This window comes from Lepisma saccharinum, chromosome 4 (assembly GCF_977018435.1).
Source record: "Lepisma saccharinum chromosome 4, izLepSacc3.1, whole genome shotgun sequence".
Classification (NCBI taxonomy): Eukaryota; Metazoa; Arthropoda; class Insecta; order Zygentoma; family Lepismatidae; genus Lepisma; species Lepisma saccharinum.
This window is the reverse complement of record NC_139232.1, coordinates 111442457-111460389: the sequence shown is the minus strand read 5'-3', so window position 1 is coordinate 111460389 and position 17933 is coordinate 111442457. Positions and strand designations below refer to the sequence as shown.

At 39.8% G+C, this 17933-nt stretch overlaps 1 protein-coding gene across 5 annotated transcripts in view; it reads left to right on the top strand.

The window, feature by feature from the left end:
• LOC145986766 (uncharacterized) overlaps positions 1 to 17933 on the top strand; it is a 177227-nt gene that overhangs the window by 58458 nt on the left and 100836 nt on the right. The window lies entirely within an intron of this gene.

Genomic DNA, 17933 nt, shown 5'->3' with positions numbered 1-17933 from the left:
TCATTTGTATTTTGGTACAGAGTCTGAAGAAGACCTTGCTAGAAGGTTGAAACGTAACGTTTAGTTTAAGTTTTATAATAAAATAAATTCTGCCTTGGTCAGCATATTGAGCTTTTGGTTATCATGGAACTAACTAACTAACTAACTCTCTAGCCTTCTTAAACCCGAAGGTTCATGGCTGCAGCAACATAGGCCTTCCATCTTTCCCTATCTTGAGCAAGATCTATATACTCTTTTCCATTCCTACCGATTTCCCTTAGGTCCATCTCAACGTTGTCCCTCCGTCTTCGTCTTGGCCTTCCTACAGGTCTCTTACCATAAGGTTTCCCAACAAGAATCCTGTAAACTCCTCTTTCCTCTCCCATTCGCGCCACATGGCCTGCCCACCTACGTCTTCTTGATTTAATTATTCTAATAATATCTGGACATGAATACAAATTATGTAGTTCTAAATTATGTAACCTTCTCCACTCACCTGTCTCCTCATCCCTTTTAGGTCCAAAGATTTTCCTAAGGATCTTATTTTGAAATACTCTCAATTTATGTTCGTCTTTCAATGTAAGGGACCAAGTTTCACATCCATATAATACTACTGGCAAAATTACTGTTTTGTATATTTTAACTTTTAGTTTCTTAGATATTAAACGAGAAGACAAAAGTTTATGAAGAGAGAAGTAACATGCATTTCCTGAATTAAGCCTACTTTTTACTTCCTCTTTAATATAATTTTCATTTGTTAATATTACTCCTAAGTATTTGAATTTGGAAACTGGTTCAAACGAGTTGTTATCAATAATTAGATTTTGATTATTACCTAACACTTGGTTTCGGCCTGTAAGCATATATTTAGTTTTCTCTTTGTTAACTTCCAAACCTATCTCTTTAGCTGTTTTGAAAAATATTTTAGCATTATTCTTAATTGTATTCACATCATCCCCCAGTAAGTCTACATCATCTGCATATGGTAACCACTGAGTCACACCATTTAATTTTAGTCCTTCGTTAGTTTCTCTTACCTTCCTTACAGCATATTCTAAGGCAAAATTAAAGAGCAATGGCGATAATGCATCTCCTTGTTTTAACCCATCATGAATTGTAAATTTGTCAGATTTGGTTATCATGGAAACAAGGCTTAATGGTGTCATTACGTAACAGGTATTTTTCATATTCTGATATATTTTTTTTATATTTTAAGTTAAAACTCTGGTAAATTGATGCTTAGAATTGGAGTGGAACACTCACCTACCAATATTAATCAAAATTTTTAACAACTTTTGAATTGTTACAATTTTCAAATACCCGTATAGGTGGGAATTATAAAGAGTATCGGTATCGGTTCAAGACTGGTCGCGATATTTAAAAAAAAAATCTTCAAAGCGATATCAACTAGACTATATATCGTCACCAAAATTTGGCGATATATCTTCATGAATATTTAGCGATATATATCGTGACAACGATATATCGTCACGATATTTGGCGATATGCAGATCGTGGAGACGATATATCGCTCATATCAAGATGCGGAAAAATATCGTATCGTATTTGACGATATATCGCGATATCAAATTTCCCATATCATCCATCCTTGTTCGAGACCGTCTAAACGCAGGCATTGGACCTGGCTCTACGATACATGTAGATGCCTCCCCACGCCGTAATGTCGCTGTCTCCACGACGCCACATTACACAGTCTGTTTCCAAACATTCTAGTTTACGACTTCGGAAACCTGCTTCCAATTTTCTTCACCCCGGTCTTCCTGGGCGTCCTCTGAATATTCCAGGCCGTAAACTCGGGGACGCGTAACAGAAGACTGAGAAGAGATCCGAAGATTGACAGCTTCCGGTTGAGGAAAAAAGATCCATGGAATGGTTGAAAATGGCGCGTTTCTATTTGTGGTTCCTTCGTCAGGTGCGTGGCGGCGCTGACGCTCTAGATTCTCATCGTCGCTAATGAGGCACAAAGTTAATTACTGTCCTTGATGGATGCGTAATCATCGGAACAGAGGTTCCGAAATTGTAGATGCTGGGCTCATAAGCTTAGCTAGGAATTTTTGGAGGCATGATTTTTTTGTTGATATAAAACTAATTAAGTAATAATTATCACAATGCATGATGAACAGTAGAAAATTAGAGAGCATAGGTGTAGAAATTTTTGTAAAGGGGTCAGGCCATTGATAAAACTTGAATAGTAGAATAACAGATACACCTATTATACGTATAATACGTTTCTCTGTGGTAAAATTAATGACGATAATAATAAAAATGATTATTTATCAATTATCATAGTTATGATTATTATTATACAATAATAACTATTATAATAAAAATAAAGCAAGTTTATTCGATACTATTATTATTATGTCATTCTACAGACTCTTTTACTCGATCCACCCAGTGGGTGAATATCCAGTACGACTATCTTTTGTCTTGTTTTTACATTTCATGAAGTTAGTTTACTGAAATGCTTAGTTATTCTATTTTGTTATTAACTTTGGAATGCCTCTTCAGGAAAAGGTTTAAAAGTTAGGGAAAAATTTTAGACAAAAGTTCGTTTGATTTCTAATATGAAACTACCGGCGCAATCATTTATTCTATGAATTAAATGGTATAAATCGTAGAATGTGAAGAAAATAATATTTTACGCACAATATTTTCTATCTAACGCAGTTTACATTTTGGTATTTTTTTTATTTTAATTTTTGTTATTTAGCGTCGTTTTTATTCCAATTTTGGCAAATCGCGATATGTTAATCACCGGCGGCTCCAGGGGGGGAGGGTACGATGGTACGGCTGTACCCTCTGTTGTTTCACGGACGCAGGGGTGACATGAAGGCAGAACGTAGCCGGATTTTGTTTACTGAATGCATTCTTTGGAGTAAACTTGTTCTTGTTCTTGCGCATATTTGTTGCTATTCAACTTCCACGTTGCAAAGTTCCGACTGAATCACTTTGGAGATATGTAAGAGGAAAAAATGCCAAAACATCGTTCGTTTTGTTTCGTTTTTATTTTGCTTGATGCTTCAATCAACTGTCAACAATCGCGCGGAACCTGTCCTCTAACGTCAACAATCCCTAATAAGATCCATTCTCACTTTTACGAATTAAATTGTCGGTGTTTCTTTTTCCGTTCACTGCTTCAGAACGCGGCAGGCGGCTGTTCGGAAGGGCTACTGGACGTTTTTGAACATTTTAATAATCCGCAACAATAAGCGGCATGATATTTTTTTAAAAAAATAGTTCGTAATATTGCTTCCTTCTATACTCTAAGATTGCTTCCATTCGGATACTCAGTTGTGGTCAAGGAATGAGTTGTGGTCTGGTAGTAAGTGAATCGCATGCATTAGAAGAGTACGGTCTTAACAGTTTGCATATTTCTGAATTTTTCTTCCTGGTTTTCCGTTTTCGCATCCAATGAAAATGAGTACGGCAAAGATAAAACTGTAAGAAACAGAAAATAGGAAAAGGCAGAGAGAACGGGAAAAGGCTACCTTGCGTCAGTCTACTTTCATGAATAATTTTCTGAAACCTTCGAAATCAGGTAAGTTATTGAAATCATTGAAAAACGGCTACTTCTAGCGAATCATTTTTGTACCCTTTTCCCGAACAAAATCATAGTGAAAACACTTTTGCCATTCGAGTTTCGAAACTAGAGATATTGACACTTGAATTTTGGATAACATTATTTATGTCAGGTTTAGTGTTGTTTTTGTCTGCTTCTCTCCTGGCTTTTTCTTTTGAAATCACAATAAAATATTGCTGCAAGAATTGGACATTTCTTGGTAAAACTACTTACAGTATTAGGTACGGCTAACAACAACAAAACGAAACGTGAGTAAACCAACCTTTCGTCCGTGAAGTTAAATTATTGAGAGACTATGAGAGCACGTAACGTTTCGCCCCTGAAAAAAAAGTTAACCAAATCATACGTTTTTGGCGAGTATTTGAGTGAAGTAGTCGTACCTACCTGATTCTATAGTTTAACCCATTTCTCATACTTCCGGTCGTCTTAATGATTCTAAAAGCAAGAAACAAATTATCCTTTATCGTCCCCCAGAGAAAATCAAATATTAGGATTAGACATGTAATTATACTATTCGGAACCCGATTTCTTCTTCGTGACTTCTATTTTTTTTATGTTGGTATGTATACTTAGGACCAAAAATTTTAATTTTCAGGGTTAACACGGTAGCTAATGGGGAAGATTTTTGCAAAAATGATTATGCATTTCTTTAAACTTTTCTTCTCAGGCGCAATAGGTTGTGTGTTTTGATTCTCTCTCTTAATAACTTAAGGTTTAATAAATGATATTGTATGCGCATTTTGTATTTTGTTTAACCAGACACAAATGATCTGTGATAATATGTGTTATGTGAGAAAAATCGAGACGCGAGACCTTGACTTGGAATTTAGCATTTAAATGTCTGATTTTCTTATATTATTGTTGAAGCGAATAAGTTTCGTTAGAAGCATATAGAAATATGCCTGTATAATATGGGATCCTTTTTAGTAGTGCCGTATATTCCAAAATGTTCTTACGTTAATTATACTGTATTATTAAACTTATAAAATAATCGTCATACAGATACTACATATAAAATTGCTAGAAGAATTTAGTATAATACATTCTACTAGAAGAGAAGTCCATGAGCAAATTTTATTGTACAAAATTATCAATGGATCAACGGAAAAGCAGGGAATTTTAAATTTATTTAAATTCAATGTGAACAAAAATAGGTTTGCGCTTGCTTCGCTTTTGCAGTAAATTGTACATTAGTCACGACAATTGGTAAAGGTATTGTAATATATAAAATACGGTGTGAAACTGTGTAATCGATTTTCATTCTGTACAAGTACAGGGGGGCGCTGTTTTGCTTATTGTACCCCTTGTTCAAGAATCCTGAAACCGCCAGTGATGTTAATCATCGTGTTGATACGATATGATGAAGAGACACTCCAGGCAGTAATTCGAACCAATCTGGTTCGAATTACTTCGCCACGGACGTCGACACTTTTGATATTATTAGAATATAACTAACTGAACATTATTGCTGTTATTAACAATAAGAGATAAAGTTGAAATTAACGAGGCTAATTTTCCCCTCCCTAACGTTGAAACAGCCCTAGGTCTAAAAAACGAGACAACTAACAAATTCAGTACGGCAAAATCTATTTTTCAAAATCTGTTTCTGGGACTTCTAGGGCACTTAATTTTCCGTTTAATTATCTCAAACTCCAAAATATTTTAAAGAAGCGAAAATCAGAAAGTGATCGGTCCAAATTGCCGAGTGATCCTGTAACTGATGGGGGTGGAATACCCTTCTCGAGAAATCTTCTAGGATTTCCGTTCGTTTTGGTTGCTGAACTCTCGCTAATCTACTCAGTTCACAATTCTGTCTTCGTGGCGGAGTTTACTTCGAAAATGGCACTTTCCCTGGTGACTCATCGCTTGTGCTCTGACGCATAGAGACGTCACAATCGTGCCGGCCTTCAAAGTTTGTGATAGCATGGAACGAGTCATGAATTTCCCTGTCTATCTTCAGTTCGAAGTGGAATCCGTGGTCTGTACCACTGAAATGTTCCCTCATCGGGGAATCGAACCTGTGACTCCTTAATTACAATGAAATACAGGGTTTTATGTACTATTCAGCCCTTCGGTCTCGGAGCGCGTTTAGGCAGTGGCGCAGTGGTAGCGTCGTCGCCTTGCAATCAAGGGGTCCCGGGTTCGATACCAGGTGGAGTCACGGAGTGGTTCGGATCCCACTTTAAACTGTAGGTCCAGTCCCGATTGGCCTTTCTGTGCATAAAGTGGACTTAGAACACCAACTCAGTCGGAGCTCGTTTAGTGATAGACTCATAATCTCAGGCCCGTAGCTAGAATTGATCTCCAGGGGGGGCTCATGGGTTATCAGGGGGGGCTTGGTAAACCAAGTCTATTTTCAAAAGTTTAACAGTGTTAAATGAAGGTAAAGTATGTGTGTGTGGGAGGGGGAGGGAGGTCATTAAGTTACATAAAGTTTATAAATATCACACAAATACTACATTTTTCTATATATTTTAAAATATCGCTTAAGTGTTAATCGGCTGCTACTGAAATCATCCCTTACTACACGCCCCATACTATGTTTGATGATACAGATATTTATATCACACAAGGGAAAATGGACAATATTCAATCATAGTGCCTAGCGTACATTCCACTCCCCGGCCGAAACAATAAAACTCCCCTTCATTCCCAATACTTGGGAGATGTTGACCTTTGACGCAGATGCGGAGGTAATTTGCATAATGACGTCAAAGTCACAGATTTCTGTATAAATAGGAGATCGCAACAGGGGCAACGAAGATACAAATAAAGATGCTCCCTTATGGAAGAACTTTCTAAAGCCTAAAGAATCTTCTAAATACTTGCCGCTACTTAGACGACTTCTTATAAATAAGATGAACGAATGTAATAGCTGCTGTTCATGCTCTGTGAATTTATCCATCACCAAAGTTGTGAGCAAAATAATATCTGCTGTCTACATTTTCACTCTTCACTGCAATCAAATTACAAAAAAAAAGTTTTACTAATGTTAAGGGGGCTGACCTCAGTGCCAGGGGGGCTGACGGCAGTTCCAGGGGGGGCTCAGCCCCCCCCCCTAGCCCTTGCCTGGCTACGGGCCTGCATAATCTTGTCGCTGAACGCTCCGAGTTTGAGTCGCGTTCCGGTCGTGGCGATTTCATTGTATTTTCTCTGACATCTAATCATCATTCATCCTCCATCGTCCTCTTGATCTTTAAAGTGATATTTTTGAAATTTCAGCGATAAATGAAGGTCTTTGCTTACCCTGTCATTGCTCCACCAACAGAGCTACTGAGCCAGCCCTGGCTTCGTCTGATATTTCGCTGTCACTGTTTTACCTGCGTGAAATGTCTTTGTCAGTGTTCCCGCAACAGGATCCGATGCCTTTGAAACACTGATGACGTCGACGGTGTCTAGTTTCTCCCAGGAGGAGAGGTGTAGATTACTTTACTGTTTGACACTGTCTGCCGAAATTCCAACCACAAATTAAAAGAGTACTACTAATAATAAATCCGTATTAAAATAACATTATTGTGATTATTGCAACCAAAGTAAATATATAAAGACTATCACGTCTGTCGTTTCAGGAAATTACGTTCTTATTTACATCTTAAATGAATAGCACTTAACAATTTTTTTTTCTAAATTTCTGGACTGCCCATCGACAGGAGACAAATTTAGTACAAGAACTTGCCGTCTTCATCTATTGTTTACAAGAATTAATGTAACAAAGGATAGACTTTCGTACAGTGCATTAATTTTAAAAAATGGATGTCCCCGGCACCAAAGTAATTTGCGGGAACGGAGTTTCGGTGCGTTCCGGCTCACTTTCAATATTTTCTAGTATTCTATTTTTCAGTCTCACCTTGTGGCGGCACAAGGAGGTGCTTAATTATCTTCCGCACCCCACTTCAGAATCTCTATTTCAAAAACTGTATTTTCTACCGAAAACACCAACTCTTACAGTGTCATTTGATGTCATGCCGTCACATTGAGCATCGAATGTTATGTATTGAAGTTCTTTCCTCTCCAGCAAAAAGAATTCTTCGGTCGCCCATGTATGTCAGTGTCCTCCCTTGAACAAGATCATAGTTGCCTGTTAAAAGTCGATTACCATTTGATTTAGTGGCTACAACATGCATGCATGCTTCAGTTTTCTTTATTTTCAACTTCGCAGCCCCTAAATTTAATTGCGCACCCCGTTAGCACCCTAGATGAATAATCCTGCCGCTGGTCTTTCATCACTTGCAAAGGTTAATGACAACAACAATAACATGGTATCTCACTGCTGTCACAAATATCTGTCATTGATCAAAAAGCAAAACTTCGGTCATGCAGCATTCTTTTACATCCACTGTTAAAGAAGGCCAAACTAACCTTTGTACTTCTTGCAATGTTCTCCCAGCTGAGCATATGAGAGCGCATGCGCGGTGGCCCGAGTGTCGGAAAGAAGATTCCCAGCCTGCATGTCACGGGAAAAAAAAGGGGAGGAGAAGACAAGGAAACAAGCGGATTTGGGAATCCTTCCCAGACATCCGTAATCCCTCCTTCCCTTCCACCCATTGTCTCGGGACCTTAATTTACCTCGGGCTGTCGGGCACAGATGGGAGTCTCTTAACCTTCATTTGTAAACAGCTGCCACTCATTAGACGCGTAAACAATATATCAGCCTGGAATTGAAGGAAGGGGCTGTTTGATCAACTGGTGCTGGTTTTTTCGCTGCACTCTCTGAGAGAAAAAACAGCTGTTAACTGTTACCATAGGCATTTAAATGCCACGACACGCACCTCAGGGTATTTACAATAGTCTTATGGAACGCTAATACCGGTTTGTGTAGCTGTGTTGATGCTTGTTCTCATGTGTGCGAAACAGGTTCATGCTTGATGTCATGTTCTCAATTAACACTCAGGGGCTTGCCCGGGATTTTTGTACGGGGGATGTTTTAGCAGTCAATTATACATATTGTCATCTTTTAGTCCATTTGAGCAGTGGCGGATCCGGAAGATACAGTGGGGGAGGGGGGAATTTCAGTTGGGTACCTCATCTTACACCATTCTAACATGCCGTACGCTTGCACAGTTTTGTAGAAACAACATATACGTAGGTACGTCGTTATTAACACAATTCTCCCATTGTCACGGTAAACAGAATTATCATAACATAAGTAAAATGAATAAACTAAAATAGAGATCCGTTCTCTGCGGGGTTCTCGAGTTCGATCCCCCTTTGAGGTATTTTTCAGAGTGGTTTGGATCCATATTTAAACTGTAGGTCTAGTTCCGATTGGCCTCCCATGAGCAAAAACTGGGCTTAATCAAACTACAAAAAAATATTCTCGTGCCTGTTAAACTTGGCGGTAAAGGGCAGCACATTTGAGTCTTCAAAAATATTAGGCCAAATAATATACTATCCCAAAATCTGGCAGTTGGCCCCTATCCCCTTCCCGTGGATCCGCCCCTGCATTTTAGCAAGTGGCGCCAACTGATGGGCTGTGGGGCTAGAGCCTGTTTTTATATTGTATGTTAGAAATAAAGAAAAACAAAATGTTTCATCATTATACCTTTAAAGAAATGTAGACCATACAGTACTGACTGTTATCAAAATATTTCATAATCATTTCTTACATGTCCCCTATGATACTGTTCAGTGTCCTATATTTCTTGGATCCGTGCTCACATCGTTATTAAGCAAGGGAGAATAAGAGCTTATAACCTGAATGAAAATCGATATGCACTAAAATCTCTCAAAATAGGCAGTCAAGAATAGCACCGAAAAATACAAAATAGGAGTAGGCATTAAAACTGTTAAGTGTCGACATTATTTATAATTGTATCGCATAGAACAGACATCTTCGAAATAGGCACTTCTGGCAACAATAGGCAAAAACAACCACTATAAAATTTATGTATTCCACTCAGGAATGGGGTGAAACCGTTTTTAAACGTCCAAGGAACAAAAAAGAAGGCACTTTTTTTTTAGGGCAAACCATCCAGCCTACTTATGGCACATATTATTGCCACTTTTGGCTAATATCGAATATGAGGATGAGTGATGATATTGATGAAAAAATGCGGGAAACCCTCAGAAAGAACCCGCATCCACCCACATAGTTCAGGGGTATGCGCTTATGCCCTGGTACCTAAACATTTTAAACCAGGGCCTCTGCTTGTCGAATAATGGTTCCCTCAGTTTTTGTTGTCCTTTCTTGTTTCATTTTGGGCTATACATTTTCCAGTTACAGTACCTTTCCCCTGTTCTGGTTTCCAGAACAGACAAGGTTTACGGTTTATTCGTAAATGTTCTATCATCTTTGTACACGTGTTGATAAAACTCTTGGTGTTAAAGTACAAAAAATACAATAGATAATTAAATTACATAGACACGAATAATAATTATTATTCCTTTCATACTAAATTTAATTATAATAGTTGATGAAGGGTTGACCATTAAGTTGACCAATTATCTTTTAAAAAAAATGAAATCCAAAGGTGGGGTTCTGGCCCCATAACCATCCCCTTTGGTGCGCCAATGACTAGTAGCGATTTTTTATATTGATTTGCTTTATTTTACTTCGCTTTTGTGTCACTTTTGACTAATTTCCAAAGATGGGGATGAGCGATGATATGATGAAATTGATGAATGGACACTCACAAACATCCATGCCCAGGCCGGGATTCGAACCCGGGACCTCTGGCGTCGTAGCGCAATGTGCTAACCACTCCGTCACAGGGGCCGGCTAGTTGCGATTTGTTTCAATGATGGCGAAGGTGACGAGAATGCGTACCGTTAATAATGGAATGTTCGTGTTGCCGAAATGCTTTTTTCGTTACCCGCCTTCGATGCGAAACTCAAGTTCCTGGGTTCGCAACCCGTGAGGTATTACGAGACAATGTGATGGGAAGCGCAGACGTGATGAATGGACACACTTTATTCCGGTTGCCGCCGCATCGTGGCAACGCCCGCCCCACGTTCTCCTGGCAGCCATTTGTCGTTTAGGTTGGCATCATCTTAAGGTTGGAGGAAGTGAATAGCGTGCTGGAGTTATTTATGTGCACTTCCTTTCTTCCAAGTGCTGTAAAAGTGTTCGTTGTTCTAGCGTTAAAAAAATTACCATTTTTTAAACTTTTTCTTTTTTAGCCAAGAAATATCGACTCCATCTCGAGGCACCTTGCAGCGAAATATATTTAAGCTACAAGGTCGCGTTTAGAGGGCAGTGGCGTGCACAGGATTTTCGAAAGGGGGTTACGTGTACTCTTTTCAGTGGGCAGTCCTCTTTTTTTTGCCATTTTCCCCTGCATTTGACGTTCTTTTTTCAAGAATACCAAAAGGAGGGGTTATGGTCCCCACCAACTCCCTTGGGCACGCCACTGTTAGAGGAGGGTCTAGTGGGTCCGGACCCCCCCCTTAAAGACGTAACAAATATTGAAAATATGAGGGCTGAGTCGATACCGGTCCCGCCACTCTTACTGATTCTAACCGATACCATTGCTTGAAAATTATAAAAATTAAAAATTGTTCAAAATGTTGATAATTATTAGCGTGTGCACCAATTACATGATTCCATTTATCAAGAAGTTTGCTTTAAAATATTCAAGAATTTCATCAGACTATTAAAATACATGTTTTGCAAACAAAATTCAGTTTTCACTCAAAATTGGTGCTTGTATTTGTTGTATAATCCAGTGTTGTTCTTTAGTTCCGCCGAACTTCCTGCTAAGGTTAGATTGGAATCATACGCTTTAAATGGCAGCATCAAATACTTACAAATATGCATAAAATGTGAATCAGGAACTTTACTTTTCGTCAACGAGATCTAACATTCTTTTGCGTTAGTCAATAAATATTCAAATCTTTATTATTTTGACATTAATTTCTTGCCAGGGCAGTTGTTACAAATTTTGGTGATCTTAACTAGAGCATTCCCTGACATTCGCTACGAGACTCGGCGGCAAGCTGCCCGGCATCAGCGCTTGTCTTTTGCGGTGAACGGGTCAGCGACAGTCGCTAGAGTCGGCTATTAAAATTACAGTTTTAATATTGTGTACTAACCTCGACTACAGAAGGTGTTGAAAATGATGTCCCTCTGCTGCAACATATTCCTGGCATCTCCGAAGGAAATTGACATTTACACGTGCAAGTTCGTCTACTGTAATTCTCCCGATTTTTCGTACAATACTCTCTTTTAACTCACGGATGGTGTGCGGATTGTCGTTGTATACTTTATTTCCCCATTTTTCTTTCCACTTTTATTCAGAACTGACCCTGTTACTCTAAACTTTTGTACGAGGTTTAATACACTGCTCTCCATAAATTAAGCAACAAATGGTGATCATCCAATAGAATCAAACACAAGGCCGGAGGGTGTACATATTTTATTTGTAACGTAAGTGACCGTTGTCTGACACTAATAAGTGATATGATCCCTAACGCATTCGTTGCTTTCTTTCAGCGTGCCCACCACTATTCTTCTCTTTTCTCCAACTGTTTTCTCTTTTACCTCACATTTTCTTGTTGTTGCTTAATTTCTGGACGGCAGTGTATAAGCGACTGTCGCGGACCCGTTCACCGGGAAAGACAAGCGCTGATGCTGGGCCGCTTGCTGCCGAGTCTCGTAGCGAATGTCAGGGAATGCTCTGTACATGTAAACTAGATATTGAATATTCGTATTTGAACAGAAAATAGAAAAAATCGCAAACATTTATTTTTAATTTTTGCACACAGTGTGTGTGTGTAATAGCAGAAAAGGATTTAAGGAAAAACCAAACTGATAAATGCAAACTCCCTTCAAAACGAACTCCAGTTACCATTTTTGTCTTTGACCAACTTTTAACGCGATGGTTATAATTTCGAAATATTTTACATCGTAACCTAGCCCTACCTAGAATGCAGCTATGTGATATCCAATTTTACAATTCCTGTAACCTCCGAAAAAAAAATACTGTGTACGCTGGTGCTGTTGCCCCTTCAAAATACATTGATGGAGAATCTGAAGTGACCATATTTTTGCTACGCCCTTATAATAATTAATATAAATTACTGTGACTGAATTGACATTTTATGTGTGAAGTGTAGAGGTTGACTTTAATTTTCCGGAAAGGGTGGGGGCTAGCCCACCCTCTCCCGGACGTCCATATGAATTCGAGATATTCATAGTGTCGGGACATCCTGAACGCTTCCCGTCCCGTACGCCCTTAGATGTGAGCAAAGCCGAAAAGGAAGAAAAAAAAAACTTTCATATTGTAATTCATCTTTCAGCCGCTAGATGGGGACGCTTGCCAGGGAAGCAAGGGCGAGGAAACCGAAGTTGCCTCTCATGAATGTTTTACGTCGACTTCACGGCCTCCATTTAGATTTCTGAGCCGGTGGGGAATACGTTTGCAGGTAACTGACATGAAGCCACAACTCTGCCCCCCCCCCTCCCCGCCTTTCCACTTACGTAATTGGATTAGTAAAGTTCAATTTTGTTAGTGCATTGGCCGAAAGTTCAAGGGCAACGCTGCCTCGTCCAAAATTATTGGGTTTTATGTCCACCGTGTTCTACGTAACTTGCTCATTTTGCATAGCCTTTTCTCTACTCCGTGTTATATTTATTTTTAATGCCTTCATTACAGCAGGTGCGCTGCGGCCTTGTGGGTCGCTTTTGCATATACCAAGCAGGCACGTATCTAGAACTATATTTCGGTAGGGGTAATAATAATGAGGCGTGCCAAAGGGGAGTTGGTTGGGTTATAACCCCAGTATTCCTAAAAGAAAACGCCAAATGAGTAATAAAACAAGTATACGTTAGAAAATCCTAGGCACGCCAGTGATAATAGTAATAATATAATAATGAAGAGTTTATAATTAGTAGGTCAATGACATAATATGTCTATTACTGGTATTAAAATAGGTCAATTAATAATATCTGCACGAGCAGTTAAAAAATATGACATAAGAGTAGAGATATAACAGCACGTATTCATTATCTAGCTTTTGTCTAGTTTAGATAACTAAAATTTGTAAAAAAAAACAAATGTCCTACAACTAAATTAATGTCAGTTTTTTAAAATTAATTATTTATTAAATATAAGGAAGTTGTTAGGTCGAGCTGATGAATAGTATTTTATGTGTATTTTTAGTAGTAGTGTTCGCATGAATTTTCGCAGGCACTGGCAACGCAAAGAGAGAAGGGCGCCTCCGAACCTTCCTGTAAGTAAGTTCTTGGCCCCAATCCTCTTTTGGTAAGAACAGTAAGTATGATGCCTGGCTATCACGCGAGTGACCCGGGTTCGAGTGGGCGATATCTGGAACGTCTCCGACTACGTCCCTGCATATACCGGATTTGGAACTCGCCCATCCTCGGATCAATTGGTACCTTTTGAGGAATAGGCGGTCAGATCGTAGTGCTGATCACGTCGAGGATGTGTGGGGTTCCCTTGTCATCCCCCTTATGTACTTCTCACTACACGTTTCTGTATCGCCTATGTATAACTCGAAAAGCAACTTGCCGATCTCCGTGGCGGAGTGGTTAGCATACCTCGCCACAACGCCAGGGGTCCCGGTTTCTAATCCCGGGCCTGGTAAGGGTTTTCTTTGTGAGTGTCCCTTCATCAAAATCGTCACATTATCGCTCATACCCATCTTCGCGATTAGCCAAAAGTGGCAGAAAAGCGAAGTAAAATTAACCAAATCAATAAATCGAAAAGGAACTGCACAGACTCAGTCGTTAGAGCGTCTGACTACTATGCGAGAGAGAGATTCGATCTCCGGCGGGGAAGATCCGGGATTTTTTCTACCTGTTCTAGCGGCTCCGACTCTCACCCAGCGTCGTATAAAGTGGATACCGGGAGGAAACTCTGGGGAGGGGGGAGGGGGGGTAAAGGCGGCCAGGGGCTTGGTGCTGATCACATCACCCCCACCTTCGGCCGCGATCAAGGAAGTGTGGGGCCCTAACTCCACGCCCCCTATACGTCTTCATGGCGTGGTGCAAAGCACAGGAGAGCACTTTACTTTTACAGACTACGTGCATTCCTGCAGTCTCAAAGGGCGAAGTAACGAGCTAGAATAATACTAATGACTAGGGTGTGGAATTTTGCCTATTTTTTTTATTTGTAGTAAAACACAGGCTTTAATGTTTAAAGTTCGTTTCATGGTGTTTCTAGTCCTAAAACGCATTTTTATAGTGTCTATAAATGCCTATTTCGATGGTTAGTACCTATTTCGCTATTGCTATTCTGCAATTTTTGCATACTTCAGGTTTTTATTACGTGTCTTTGGCTTTCCCTACATTGAAGAAGGCTTTGTTGATGTTATATTGGATTCGCCAGATTTGAGGCTCTCAATTGGAACACTGTTTACATTTTTTTTGTCACAATGATGCAAATTGTTTTGCTCATCGTTTGTTCAAATCCGCACAGTCGTTAGCACAAGCTCTTTTTGTGAGAATTACTTTAACTGACGATTCCCCACAAATGTGAATTTCGATCAAAAGAGTATTAATAGTTTGTTAATCGTTAGCGCACTTTTATGTATCAACTGAAGTGCCAATACAGTATAACTGTATATTGTAAAAAGAAAATTGAATAAGTTCACATTCATTACCCATTTTAATTACTTTTTTAAAAAAAGTAGGGTCTATTTTCGTGCATTTTTAGTATATAATACCTTTTTAAGTGCCTATTTTCATCATTTTTGTGCCTATTTGAGAGATTTTTAGTGCCTATAAATCCGCACCCTACCAATGACAGTCGGGAAAGTGATCGTGTTCGGCTCCTAGATGCTAGGTGAGCATTGCTCGAACACTTAACGCACCCCAAGTGATATGATGATCGTTATGTGTGGATGCATTCTCTATGCAGCACATTTGATATGGTCGATGCCATATTTTTTCCAAAAAAAGGAGGAGGACATTTACCGATTTATAAAAAATCGGCCCGGACGCCGGACAGACACCTAAAAAGGAGGACGTCTGGTCACCCTAGGTGAAGACAAGCTGTAGTAGGTCGTGCACTATGCGCTGGACAGCCATCATGCTGATACGAGTACCACATATTCCTCCTAGTCTGCAGTGGAACGTTTCTAACATCTGTGGAAGTTGGTCTGTTAGGAGATTGAGATACTTTTGAGAATTTAGTGTTCCTTTTATGTACAAAGGGCCGATGAGCTGATGGTTCACTATTCCACACCACACATTTAAACTCCATGGACGCTGACGTTCCACCTGACGAAGCTAATGGGGATTGTTGACGGACCAATAGTGCATGTTTCGGAGGTTTACTTGGCCATGATTTGTAAATGTTGCTTCATCACTAAACAGGATACATGATGCCCATGTACAAAAGCTAACACGATTCTCGAAATCGTTTCCATGCAGCTCTTGATGAAGAGAGACATGATACGGATGGAACTTATGACTGTGGAGAACGCGTAGTACACTTGCCTGATTCATACCACTTCCTCGTGCGATTGCACGGTAACTAACGTGCGGATGTATAGCAACAGCAGCGAGAACATTAATTTCACCTTCTTCTCCAGTCACTCGTTTGTTTCTGTTACGTTTTCTAGGTGTTACACTTCCAGTTTCACGTAATTGGTTGAAGAGGTTCACAAATAATTGTCGCGATGGGTGACGTCTATTGAGATATTGTTCCGCGAACAAAGCAGAAGCACTAACAGCATTCCTCCTACATTCTCCATACACCATTAACATGTCGGCTTTTTCAGCATTGGTAAACACCATCCTCCACCACGTCCGACTTCTTGCACTATCACCACGTAACTGACAAGGAAGTCGCAATGCAATCAGTGGACTGTAAAGGCAACAAACATACGAACATCAGAGCCTCGTAACTAAGCAGTTGAATGGAGCAGACAACTGCCGGTCTGTACAATTTTCAAACTACGACAGCTCGAAAACTACTTGTACTAGAATCCTGAAAGAAACACCATTGACATTCTAATTTACTCCAGTTTTATTTTGTTACTGTCAATTGGCATTGTTCCATTTGAAAAAATGTAACTTTCTAAAATAAATACACATTCTAATAATTATAAAAATCTGTGTATGGGCTACAATTATGAGCCCTTGGTTACACTTCATTTCTGTGAAAACAGCACATCAATAGCACCTTCCATTTCTGAAATATTTGCGGTGAAGGTTTTAGGTGATTAATCCGGTATATGTGACAATGTCATTTATGTAGAGTATAAACAGGAGTGGGGATAAAACACATCCTTGCTTCACACCCGCCCCCCATTTTCTATTTTCAGTCACCGTTGTTGCCTGGCACCTCACACAGAACACCCTCCTATATACCATAGTCGCCGACATTCCCATGTGCCACAGTTTAATTCGATCACTGCATGCGACAGCTAAATCGATACGTGAGGATGTTTTTATACAATATAAGTAACAACGGTAATTTTGTAATGAAAATCAAAGTCGATTTTGTTTACGGAAGACAGTGGCGTGACCATGATTTTCGAAAGGGGGTTTACGTATACTTTATTGAATAGTCAGCTCTAATTTTGCCATCTTTTCCTGCCTTTGACTTTTTTTTAAAGGAATACTGGGGCCAAAGGGGAGGGAGGTTATGACCCCACCAACCCTACCCCTTGGACACACCACTGTCGGAAGATACAATAATATGAAATGTCCATGTCTGTCCGTTGCATCTTGTGAGAGTCTATTTTGTGGTGAGAGATTTCCTAAGAAATTTGTGAAAGGAGAGGTCCCTGGCAACCCCAGTGTTCCAACTGTTCCACACATCCTGGTTGAGGGTTTGTTGTTTCTCTCGGTGGTGCGTGCGTTCAAGACTCCCCGCTGAGGTCCCCTTGTTTGGAAAAGGAAGAAAAAAGAGAAGAAATCTTGTGGTTGAGTGCTCCCAAGGTTGGCACCGAGAGGCGACATCCGGAACGTCTGGTGCACAGGCGACTGCATTCGGTGTCGTCTGTGTCATTTGTCCCATTCAGTCCAGAAGCAGCTCTCTCTCTCTCTCTCTCTCTCTCTCTCTCTCTCTCTCTCTCTCTCTCATACATACACGTATTGCGGCTGAGCGGATGTGGATGCCTCATTATCGGTATCGGAAAGTATAGGTTGGATTTTATTTTGATCATTCGCGGGGTCCGCAAAAATGCCACGGGGACACTTTCGCAGAATCTAATCCTGTAAGCAGTGGCGTATACTGAGTCCAAGATCTGGGCTATCTCACAATGTCACGTGGTCCTAGGCTATGAATAGGGAAAAAATACCAACTCCATAAGAAATCAGGTTGCGAACTCATAAGAAATCAGGTTGCGAACTCCTAAGAAATCAGGTTGCCAACTCGTAAGAAATCAGGTTACGAACTCATAAGAAATCAGGTTGCCAACTCATAGGAAATCAGGTTGC